Raw genomic sequence first — 12,619 nt, forward strand, 5'->3', positions numbered from 1 at the left:
GGAGCAGCTGCAGAGACAACAGCCAAAGCCAGCTGGCTGTGTAGGGAGCTGTGTTTCAGGTTTCAGGCACAAAATGTGGGACTGCAGGTAAACTGTCTTAGCATAGGAGAGCAAGGGAAGGAGAGGGTCATGGAAAACGGGGGCAGGGCCAGCAACACAGACACAGGGACTGAGCAAGGGAAGGAGAGGGTCATGGACATCGGGGGCAGGGCCAGCAACCGACATAAGGAGTGCAAGGGAAGGAGAAAGTCATGGAAATCAATTCACCACACACAATCTCTGTATCTCGAGGACAAACACACATGCTCCATCAGACACACACACACAGACACACTCTTCAAATCCCTCTGTCTCACTTGCACACACACACACTATCGTGAAAACATTGCCAGCTGGGTGTCTACCGAGCCGTGTTTCAGGTTTCAGGCACGTGTACGGCAGTGGTTGAAAAAGATGTGGGACTGCAGGTAAACTGTCAGCATAGGGAGAGCAAGGGAAGGAGAGGGTCATGGAAAACAGGGGTGGGGCCAGCAACACAGACATAGGGACTGAGCAAGGGAAGGAGAGGGTCATGGACATCGGGGGCAGGGCCAGCAACAGACATACGGAGTGCAAGGGAAGGAGATGGTCATGGAAATCACTTCACCACACACACTCTCTGTATCTCAAAGACACACAAACAAACATGCTCCATCAGACACACACAGACACACTCTTCAAATCCCTCTGTCTCACTCACACACACACACACTATCGTGAATACCTTGCTAGCGCCCGTTTCATTGCCTACCGAAACGGGCTTTCTAATATATATTTATTGTAATGAAAAATAAATATAACAAAAATAGGTTAACTTCGTCAAAACAAACAAACCAAAAACAATAAAGTCAACACAACAGACAGAAACATAAGTTAAAATAATGGCTGCAGCCCGCTTAAGGATTCAATTTTGTGATCTGTCAGGGCTGTGGTGGTGCTAGAGGTGCAGGGTGTGGGGGTGATGATGTTGCTGCCGCAGGCCTCTCTCCCCTTGTCAACATGGCCTCAATTCCCTGTTGTACTGCTTCATTCAGAGCTCCAAATCTGGTCAAAGTGGCCTCCTGGATCCCCTGCAGCTGGTTTCTGATGGCAACAAGGTGACCCTCCGCCTCCAAGCCCTCCTGTTGTATGTTCTGCCTTGTCTCCATAGCCTGCAGGATTTCTATCACAGCTGCAGCTGGTGGCTGAGGTCCCTGTCTCCCATCCCCAAGTACCTGGGACTCTGGAGCCTCTGGCCCCTCCCCCTCAGCCTCTTCCTGTGTCCATAGGGACACAGAGTCTAGAGACATGCTCCTCTCAGAGCTTCTTTCTTCTGTAGAGAGGAGAAGAATTACAGGCTCCCCCTACTCCTGCTCCTCTTCTCCTCCCTCTTCCTCCTTATGCTCATCCTCCTGCTGCTGCAGGCCTTTTCAGGCTGTGCTGAGTTGAGTATGGGTAGGCCTGCAGTTAGGCTGGGCCTTGCTGCTCCAGGTGTTTCACCACTGGGTCCTATAGAGGAAAATGTAAAACACAACTTTCAGGCCTCAAAACAACTGTTTTGGGTAATTACTTGCATAACATATTTCTGGGTACTGCTCATATATAAGTAAGGTAACATATGGTCTGTTATCACTGGATTAGCAGGTAGATAAGGACTGACTGTTTTTGGGAGTCACTGACAATGTCTTCAAAAACAAAACATTGATTATTGGAAACTGAGCAAGAGCAAAGTTATCTAAGTTGCCATTGTACACAAGGAGCAGCAGGGAAATTGAACCCAGGTGGCCAAGGTCAGAAAATGTTGTGCTAGTCACCTGTGCTATGCTTGCAGTCCCTTTGTGTTAATGCTCCAAGTGGATATCTAGAACAGACATTCAATATGCTACAAGCAGGGAAGATTCTGGAGTCTGGGTTCATTCATCAGAATGACAAGCATTAACAGATCCCCCATCTAACTTGTGAGGTGCTATTTCATGTTTGACACCTGACCACCTTGAAGGGCTTTGGGGGAAGGGTGTGGCCACAGGTTATTCATATTCTGGGCCTGGTGTGGGAGTCAGGAAGGCTGTTCCCAAGGTAGGGCGTGGCAAGGTTTTCAGCTCATTCTACTATGTATGTGAAATAGGTGGTGGAAATGAAAACGGTAACGGAATTCAAACATGCGTGGGATAAACATAAAGGAATCCTGTTCCGAAGGAATGGATCCTCAGGAGCTTAGCTGAGATTGGGTGGCAGAGCCAGTGGTGGGAGGCGGGGCTGGTGGTTGGGAGGTGGGGATAGTGCTGGGCAGACTTATACGGTCTGTGCCAGAGCTGGTGGTGGGAGGCAGGGCTGGTGGTTGGGAGGTGGGGATAGTGCTGGGCAGACTTGTACGGTCTGTGCCCTGAAGAGGACAGGTACAAATCAAGGTAGGGTATACACAAAAAGTATACAAAAAGTAGCACATATGAGTTTATCTTGTTGGGCAGACTGGATGGACCGTGCAGGTCTTTTTCTGCCGTCATCTACTCTGTTACTATGTTAGAGTAATGTGGGGGGTATAGGCCTTTCATGCTTAGGATCAGTGCCATGTTTTAACCCTTTTTATGTTTTTCACTTCCCTCACCTCACTTTCAGCTTAGATGGTGTGCTGGTAGGTGTGACCTTGTGGGTGTTTGAGAGGCACCTACACAGGTGAGAAGAATGTTTGAGGTAAAGTGCTTTAATTACTGTTTGGGACAATGACTGTGCATGTTGGTAGGTGTGCCTTGGTACTTCTAAACCTACTCGAATACTCTTTCACTTCCCTGACCAAAGAACGTGCCAAGAAAATCTTTACAGTGACCTAGGTAGCAATGAGTGTGGTAGTAAGATAGAAAATAGGTGTGGAAATGTTAATGTGTTGTGATTATACTCTGTGACTAACCTTTCCATCTGTTAGGATTTGTGGTACAAAGTAATGTGTAAGTATGGGAGTTGTGGTGATGAGTACATGGATGGTACAATAAGTAATGGGAAAGGGAGGTGTTAAATTGTAGGGGTTTGTTTGCTGGGCACAAATCTTAATGGATTTTTTTTTTCCTTAACAGTACTCATCATGAAAGTAACAAGTTAAATACATTGCTGTGCATTTTACTGTTTGGCAGCATTAAACCATGTGACCAACACAAAGGCAGTAATGCATGGATCTTCAGTGTTGAAATGTTGAACTATGCAATTGGAGGCTGGTAAGGTATGTAAATGCAGTTTGGTATGTGGGATAGGTACTGTAGGTCTCACTAAATGTCAAGAAAGTGTATAGAATGTGTCAACATTTGATTGTCTCCCCCTCAGAATGCTGTACTGAAGTAACGCTCCTCTTTTATTCTATGTAACATTGGTATGAGGTGTCATGGTAGTCTAGCATTGATGCCCAAATGTGAACCACTTTCTGACCTAGGTGGATTAGCAGGCTAAGCAGTATAGTTTGTGTGCTTTAATTAGCAACAGATGGTGCCACAGAGTTTAAGGGAGTGAGGCTATGAAGCTATCCCATTTCTTATCATAATGAGCTAGAAAAGCAGGACTGTGGGAAACCTGTGTCACTACTGATTTCAAACAGTATTTCTGTGGACTAGGATACCCCACTTGCCATAATGTGAGTGAAAGATGACCATCTTTATTAGGTGTGAGACTCTCCTTCCTGAGTGTTAATCATTTACACCATCCCCCACTGGCAAAACCTCAAGTTCAGGAGTGGCACACAGCTTAATGCTCACATAATACCATGAGGCCAGGCATAACTCCAATGTCAGGGTACTTAGCAGAAAAGTGGTTTGGTGGTGTGTATTTTAACCAAATGTCTCACCTGTGTCCATTTATTGATCTGGCATGAAGTGAGTGGCTTGGTGAAGAATTACTGCCACATGGATGAAGATAGAAAAGATGTACTACAGGCCCTTGCCTGCCCCCCCCTGCAGCACTTAAGTAATTGGCAATGGAATTGTTAATTGGAGTACAGATGGTCTGACCCCTCCCTCCACCACCTGTGCAGTCATTGCCAGATGGAATTGTTACTTGGAGTGATTAGCATCTGTTAAGAATTGTCAGGTGCTGGTGCTGTCTTCCACTCTTTACTTTGGTTCCTAGCAGGGCTGTTGAATAAAGGTTACAATGAACTGTGTGTAGTATGCGTGATTTGTTTCCAGGGCCAAAGGCCCTTTTTTTTTTTTTTACCCCATTTGAGAAATCTTCAGTGTGTGCTTTAAAGCACCTTGGAGTGATTTATCTGAGAACACCAGTGAAACAAGTCTAGTCTGGTGGGGTAAGTTAATGATTACAGAAGCTGCCTACTAGTGTATGATACAGGGGCGTAGCCAGACAGCAGATTTTGGGTGGGCCTAGGCAAGAAGTGGGTGGGCACCAAATGTTCTTTCCCCCACCCCCACATCAAAAAAATATCTCATATAGAGAGCTGCACGGCTTCCGTCCCCGCGGGAATCCCGCGGGATTCCCGCGGGGACGGAGGCAGTTCCTGCGGGGTTCCCGTGGGGATGGAAGCTGTTCTGCGGGGTTCCCGCGGGGACGGAGTCAGTTCCTGCGGGGTTCCCGCGGGGATGGAACCAGTTCTGTGGGCTTCCCGTGGAATTGTATGCTCCACCTGCACCAGCCTCTCATCTACCGAATACCAATTTCTTTGAGTGCTGTCTCCTCCTCCTCCTCCTCTTCCTCCTGCTTTAACAGCATAAATGTGGAAAGTCTTCCATTAAGGAGGTGGTAGAGTCACAAATGATGACGGAATTCAAAAGGCATGGGATGAACACAGAGGATCTCTAATTAGAAAATGGAAGTTATAAAAAACCTAACCTTAAATGGCTGCATGTGTGTGGATGTGTCAAGTGACGCTTAGATGGCGACTCTGGCTGTGATGAACTAGAGCTGATACCTGGCAGACTTGTATGGTCTGTGTCTCATACATGGCATCTGGTGTAGGATGGGCTGGAAAGGGCTTAGACAGCAACTTCAGTGGCTGGAACATGAGGACAGTGCTGGACAGACGTTATGGTCTGTGTCCCACAAATGAGAACATGAATAGGCTGGAATGGGCTTCGATGGCAACTCCAGCAGTTGGAACATAAGGATGGGGCTAGATAGACTTCTGTGGTCTTTGTTCCAAAAACACGAAAGAAAGACCATAATCAAATATATAATATCACACTCGTTGATTTAGTGATGAATTGATCATGAGTGTGACTATTGGGCAGAGTGGATGGACCGTTCAGGTCTATTTGCTGTCACTTACTATGAGATTCTCATAGTAACATAGTAGATGACGGCAGAAAAAGACCTGCATGGTCCATCCAGTCTGCCCAAGATAAACTCGTATGTGTATACCTTACCTTGAATTTGTACCTTACCTTGAATTTGTACCTGTCTTTTTCAGGGCACAGACCGTATAAGTCTGCCCAGCAGTATTTCCCGCCTCCCAACCACCAGTCCCCGCCTCCCATCACCGGCTCTGGTACAGACCGTATAAGTCTGCCCTCCCCTATCCTAGCCTCCCAACCACCAACCCCTCTTCCCCCCACCTGCTCCGCCACCCAATTTCAGCTAAGCTTCTGAGGGATCCATTCCTTCCTGCACAGGATTCCTTTATGCCTATCCCACGCATGTTTGAATTCCGTTACTGTTTTCATCTCCACCACCTCCCGCGGGAGTACATTCCAAGCGTCCACCACCCTCTCTGTGAAAAATACTTCCTGACATCTTTCCTGAGTCTTCCCCCCTTCAATCTCATTCATGTCCTCTCATTCTACCGCCTTCCCATCTCCGGAAAAGATTCGTTTGCGGATTAATACCTTTCAAATATTTGAATGTCTGTATCATATCACCCCTGTTCCTCCTTTCCTCCAGGGTATACATGTTCAGGTCAGCAAGTCTCTCTTCATACGGTCTTTGCACCGCTTCCATTTTTTTAACATCCTTCGCAAGGTACGGCCTCTAAACTGAACACAATACTCCAGGTGGGGCCTCACCAACGTCTTATACAGGGGCATTAAAACCTCCTTTCTTTGCTGGTCACTCCTCTCTCTATACAGCCTAGCAATCTTCTAGCTACGGCCACCGCCTTGTCGCACTGTTTCGTCGCCTTCAGGTCCTCAGATACTATCACCCCAAGATCCCTCTCCCCGTCCGTGCCTATCAGACTCTCCCCGCCTAACACATACGTCTCCCTTGGATTTCTACTCCCTAAGTGCATCACTTTGCATTTCTTCGCATTGAATTTTAATTGCCAAATGTTAGACCATTCTTCTAGCTTCTTCATATCTTTTTTCATGTTTTCCACTCCCTCCGGGGTGTCCACTATCTCAACTAGTGGGAAAATGTTTCTCTCCAGTATCCACCTTAGTAGTCTGCAGCAGGCATGCGCTGAAAACTGAGCATGCGAAGGTGCCAGTATTGTGGAGAGCAGCATTTTCATTACCATGTGCTACTGTTGGATGGGCCTGAGCCCTAAGTGGGTGGGCCACAGCCCACCCAGGCCTACGCCACTGGTATGATATTTCAGGAGCTGACTCTTCAGTTAATGTTAGTGTGGTGTAAGTACTTGCAGGTCCATCCACAGCAACTGGGGTGAGTCCATCGTAAGACTGGAGCCTTTAACCTAAAATTCTTGTTCTTTAAGGGTGTCTTCAAAAGCAGTACATTCAGTTAGGAAAGGATTGAACTGGCAGATCTTATAGGGTACAGCATTACTCCAATTCCTAGAGAGTAACATTATCCTGACACCAGGGGGGGTTAGGCTGATGCCAGTGCCTTACTTGGGCAGTTAAGTTTTCTTGGTTCCATTGTAGGAATCTACGTACCATTATACATATTTAAATTACTTAAAGGTTGGGCATGTATATTCACTGTAGGTGTCCATAAACTCATTGATAAGTGTCTTGGGTGGTCCCCATGACAAAATAGAAACACTGTACCCTTGCCCTGTATGATCACTACATTCTAAGTGCAGAAGAGGAGTAGCTTGGTGGTTTGGTCCTAGACACCAGAGTTCAGTTCCCAGTGCAACTCGTTGTGACTCTGGCCAAGTCACCCTACCCTCTATGGCCCCCAGGTACAAACGACATACTGTATCTGAAAGGAAAAGAACTTTGATTGTAAATACAGAAAGGTGCTATATCACATCATGTCTCCTTTCCCTTTCTTATAGTCCTTTGCAGATATCTATTATGACCTTTCCTTTTAGCTGAAAGGCAATGATGTGTGAAATAGCCTTTCAAAGCCACATTTTTGTGGTCCGTTTTTTTTTCTTGCCTTCCCTGTTTTACATGGCAGATGGCTTTGATGTAAGACCTGGGTCTGGTGCTGCTATTTTTCTAGTGCAGGCACACAATGTGGTGCTGCTAAGATAGGGAAAGGGTTCTGAGGCCTCTCAACAGTTAGTCTTTGATGTGCGCTAGCCCTAAGGGACCAAAACCCCATTCACCTCCATATGTATAGAAAAACCCATTCCAATCTTGTCCTTTCTTCTAGTGGTGGCATGAAAGTACAACATTCTCCGAGGACAAGCAGGCTGCTTGTTCTCACTGATGGGTGACGTCCACGGCAACCCCTCACAATCGGAACACTTTCTAGCAAAGTCCTTTGCTTAGTCCTCGCGCGCCGATGCGCACCGCGCAATGCGCGGCCGTCTTCCCCGCCCGAACCGGCTCGTGCCGGCCAGTCGTCTTTTGTCCGCACTCGTTACGGTCGTGTTCGCCGTTCGCGCCATCAAAGTTGACCTCGCCCCGTCGTTCTTCGACTGTTCTAAAAAAAGAAGAAGAAAAAGGTGTCGGGAGGAGGCCTTTTGGTTTTCTCCTTCCCGTACTTCGAGTTTTTTGCCCCCCGGTAAGTTTCTTTCGTCGTCAGGGTAGGCCCTATTTAGGCCTCGGTCGAAGTTTTTCTTCCCCCTATTTTTTGTGGTGCCATTTTCGCCATTTCGAGTTTTGATCTCGCTGGCGCGATTTTTTCCGCCCATGACATCGAAGTCTTCTAGCGGCTTTCAAGAAGTGTGACCCCAGTGCGCCCGGGTAATCTCACTTACTGACAGGCACGCGTCGTGTCTTCAGTGTCTGGGGGCTGGGCACCGCCCTCAGGCCTGTAGTCTGTGTTCCCTCTTACAAAAGCGGACTCAGGGTAGCGAGGTTAGCCCAGTGGAACATTTGTTCTCGGGCTCTTCGTCGGCATCGGCACCGGGAGTATCGACTGCCTCGACGTCGTCGGCGCCCGGACCTTCATCCTCGCCCCCGATTGCTTCGAGTGCATCGAGGCATCGGCCCTCTGCATCGGGGCGACATCGGAGGGCTGCGTCGGTGTCGGTGGTATCGAGACCTCCTCGTTTGATGTCGTCAGACGGTGGTGCTTCGTCTGGAGTGCAGGTGAGGGCTGTCCATTCCCCTGCTGGTGGCGGTGAGCCTTTGGGTGGGTCTCCCCCTACCCTGAGAGCTCCTGCGGTACAGCCCCCCCCGAGACCGACCCTCTTCGGCCTCGGCCCCGAGGAAGAGACGGCTGGATTCTACGTCCTCCTCGTCGGTGCCGGGAAGCTCCGGTGACGTGCTTCGTTCCAAAAACTCGAAGAAGCATCGTCACCGGTCCCCTTCCGTGTCGGCCACCGAGAGCTCTGGGTCCGCCGAGGGAGTCTGCACCCAGTAAGCATCGGCACCGAGAGGACCGCTCGCCCTCTGTTCAAGAGGTGTCGATGCGCTCCCCCTTTGGACAGCCGGAACAGCCTCCACGCCCGGAACACGTTCTGACATCGACTCCTGCATCGGCTTCTATGTCTTTTTCCACAGCCGCTCTGCACGAGAGCCTCCGGGCCGTTCTCCAGAGATCCTGGGAGAGCTGTTGCGCCCTTCCCCTCCGGTACCGGGGGTGCTTGCGCCTCCGGTACCGTCGAGCGAGGCGCCGGCCGGCCCATTGTCCGGGTGAGGCCTCCGACATCGGTGCCGCTTGCGAGTACGACTGCGGTAGCCTCCCAGGAAGGCTCCCCGACTACGTCGGCGGAGGGAGCTTCGCCGGTGCGGGCAAGGGAGTCTACCTCTCGACGCTCCTACCGTGGCCGTGGTTCCACGGAGTCGAGCCGGGCACGGTTGCTGACACAGGTCCGTGAACTTGTGTCTGACACCGATGGTGAGGCCTCGTTGGAAGAGGAAGAAGACATCAGATATTTCTCTGACAAGGAGTCTGAGGGTCTTCCTTCCGATCCCACTCCCTCTCCTGAAAGACAGCTTTCTCCTCCTGAGAGCCTGTCTTTCGCTTCCTTTGTCCGGGAGATGTCTACGGCCATTCCCCTTCCCGGTGGTTGTGGAGGACGAGCCCAGGGCTGAAATGTTTGAGCTCCTGGACTATCCTTCTCCACCTAAGGAAGCGTCCACAGTACCCATGCATCATGTCCTCAAAAAGACATTGCTGGCGAACTGGACCAAGCCATTAACTAATCCACACATTCCCAAGATCGAGTCCTAGTACCGGATCCATGGGGACCCAGAGCTGATGCGCACCTCAGTTGCCTCACGACTCTGGAGTTGTGGATTTGGCCCTAAAGAAGGCCAAGAGTTCTAGAGAACATGCTTCGGCGCCCCCGGGCAAGGACTCTAGACCTTGGACTCCTTTGGGAGGAAGGCCTACCATTCTTCTATGCTCGTGGCCAAGATTCAGTCCTACCAGCTCTACACGAGCAATACACATGCGGAACAATGTGCGGCAGTTGGCGGGCTTGGTGGACACGCTCCCCCCTGAGCAAGCCAAGCCATTCAGGAGGTGGTCAGGCAGCTGAAGGCGTGCAGAAAATTCCTGGCCAGAGGGGTGTATGACACCTTTGAGTTGCGTCCAGGGCCGCTGCTCAAGGTGTGGTGATGTGCAGACTCTCATGGGCTGCGTGCCTCCAACCTGGAGAATAGAATCCAGCAGCGGATTGCGGACTCGCCTTGCCGTGCGGATAATATTTTGGAGAAAATGTCGAGCAGGTGTAGAGCAGCTCCACCAGCGGGACACCGCATTCGACAAGTTCTCCCGCCGGCAGCCTTCAGGCCTTTACCTCTACAGGTAGATTTTTTTTTTGGGGAAGGAAGACTGTTCCCTACTCTTCTGGCAAGCGTAGGTACAATCCTCCTCCTCGACAGCCTGCGGCCCAGGCTAAGCCCCAGCGCGCGCGCTCTCGTCAGCAGCGTGCGCCTCAGCAAGGCCCCTCGGCCTCCCCAGCAAAAGCAAGGGAAGAGCTTTTGACTGGCTCCAGCAGAAGCATAGCCGCCATCCAAGTGTCAGTGCCGGCGACCTGCCAGTCGGAGGGAGGTTGAAAGCTTTTCACCAAAGGTGGCCTCTCATAACCTCCGATCGGTGGGTTCTCCAAATAGTCCGGCAAGGATACACCCTCAATTTGGCCTCAAAACCTCCAAATTGTCCACCGGGAGCTACAGTCTTACAGCTTCCAGCACAAGCAGGTACTTGCAGAGGAACTCTCCGCCCTTCTCAGCGCCAATGCGGTCGAGCCCGTGCCATCCGGGCAAGAAGGGCTGGGATTCTATTCCAGGTACTTCCTTGTGGAAAAGAAAACAGGGGTATGCGTCCCATCCTAGACCTAAGGGCCCTGAACAAATATCTGGTCAAAGAAAAGTTCAGGATGCTTTCCCTGGGCACCCTTCTCCCCATGATTCAGGAAAACGACTGGCTATGCTCTCTGGACTTGAAGGACGCCTACACGCACATCCCGATACTGCCAGCTCACAGACAGTATCTGCGATTTCAGCTGGGCACACGTCACTTCCAGTACTGTGTGCTACCCTTTGGGCTCGCCTCTGCACCCAGAGTGTTCACCAAGTGCTTGGCTGTAGTAGCAGCGGCACTTCGCAGACTGGGAGTACACGTGTTCCCATATCTCGACGATTGGCTGGTGAAGAACACATCCGAGGCAGGAGCCCTGCAGTCCATGCAGATGACTATTCGCCTCCTGGAGCTACTGGGGTTTGTGATAAATTACCCAAAGTCCCATCTTCTCCCAGTGCAGAAACTCGAATTCATAGGAGCTCTGCTGGATTCTCGGACGGCTCGCGCCTATCTCCCAGAGACGAGAGCCAACAACTTGTTGTCCCTCGTCTCGCGGGTGAGAGCGGTCCCAGCAGATCACAGCTCGGCAGATGTTGAGATTGCTGGGCCACATGGCCTCCACAGTTCATGTGACTCCCATGGCCCGCCTTCACATGAGATCTGCTCAATGGACCCTAGCTTCCCAGTGGTTTCAGGCTGCTGGGGATCTAGAAGACGTGATCCACCTGTCCACAAGTTTTCTCGAATCCCGTATTGGTGGACAATTTGGTCCAATTTGACTCTGGGACGTCCTTTCCAAATTCCTCAGCCACAAAAAGTGCTTGACCACGGATGCGTCTCTCCTGGGATGGGGAGCTCATGTAGATGGGCTTCACACCCAAGGAAGCTGGTCCCTCCAGGAACGCGATCTGCAGATCAATCTTCTGGAGTTACGAGCGATCTGGAACGCTCTGAAGGCTTTCAGAGATCGGCTGTCCCATCAAATTATCCAAATTCAGACAGACAACCAGGTTGCCATGTATTACGTCAACAAGCAGGGGGGCACCGGATCTCGCCCCCTGTGTCAGGAAGCCGTCAGCATGTGGCTCTGGGCTCGCCGTCACGGCATGGTGCTCCAAGCCACATATCTGGCAGGCGTAAACAACAGTCTGGCCGACAGGTTGAGCAGGATTATGCAACCTCACGAGTGGTCGCTCAATTCCCGTGTAGTGCGACAGATCTTCCAGGTGTGGGGCACCCCCTTGGTAGATCTCTTCGCATCTCGAGCAACCACAAAGTCCCTCAGTTCTGTTCCAGGCTTCAGGCCCACGGCAGACTGGCATCGGATGCCTTCCTCCTGGACTGGGGGGAGGGTCTGCTGTATGCTTATCCTCCCATACCTCTGGTGGGGAAGACTTTGTTGAAACTCAAGCAAGACCGAGGCACTATGATTCTGATTGCTCCTTTTTGGCCGCGTCAGATCTGGTTCCCTCTTCTTCTGGAGTTGTCCTCCGAAGAACCGTGGAGATTGGAGTGTTTTCCGACCCTCATCACGCAGGACGAAGGGGCGCTTCTGCATCCCAACCTCCGGTCCCTGGCTCTCACGGCCTGGATGTTGAGAGCGGTAGACTTTGCCTCTTTGGGTCTGTCAGAGGGTGTCTCCCGCATCTTGCTTGCTTCCAGGAAAGATTCCACTAAGAGGAGTTACTTCTTTCTATGGAGGAGGTTTGCCGTGTGGTGTGACAGCAAGGCCCTAGATCCTCGCTCTTGTCCTACACAGACCCTGCTTGAATACCTTCTGCACTTGTCTGAGTCCGGTCTCAAGACCAACTCTGTAAGGGTTCACCTTAGTGCAATCAGTGCATACCATTACCGTGTGGAAGGTAAGCCGATCTCAGGACAGCCTTTAGTTGTTCGCTTCATGAGAGGTTTGCTTTTGTCAAAGCCCCCTATCAAGCCTCCTACAGTGTCATGGGATCTCAATGTCGTTCTCACCCAGCTGATGAAACCTCCTTTTGAGCCACTGGATTCCTGCCATCTGAAGTACTTGACATGGAAGGTCATTTTCTTGGTGGCAGTT

General features: G+C 50.6%; 1 protein-coding gene across 1 annotated transcript in view; it reads right to left on the reverse strand.

The window, feature by feature from the left end:
- Positions 1 to 1,458: 1,458 nt before the first annotated feature.
- The window catches only part of POLE3 (DNA polymerase epsilon 3, accessory subunit), a 199,194-nt gene continuing 188,033 nt past the window's right edge, over positions 1,459 to 12,619 (reverse strand). The window contains exon 6 of the mRNA XM_030206000.1: positions 1,459 to 1,527. The gene's annotated coding sequence lies outside the window, so the exon portion shown is untranslated. The remainder of the gene's footprint in view (positions 1,528 to 12,619) is intronic.

The sequence above is a fragment of the Microcaecilia unicolor genome, chromosome 6 (assembly GCF_901765095.1).
Source record: "Microcaecilia unicolor chromosome 6, aMicUni1.1, whole genome shotgun sequence".
Taxonomy (NCBI): domain Eukaryota; kingdom Metazoa; phylum Chordata; class Amphibia; order Gymnophiona; family Siphonopidae; genus Microcaecilia; species Microcaecilia unicolor.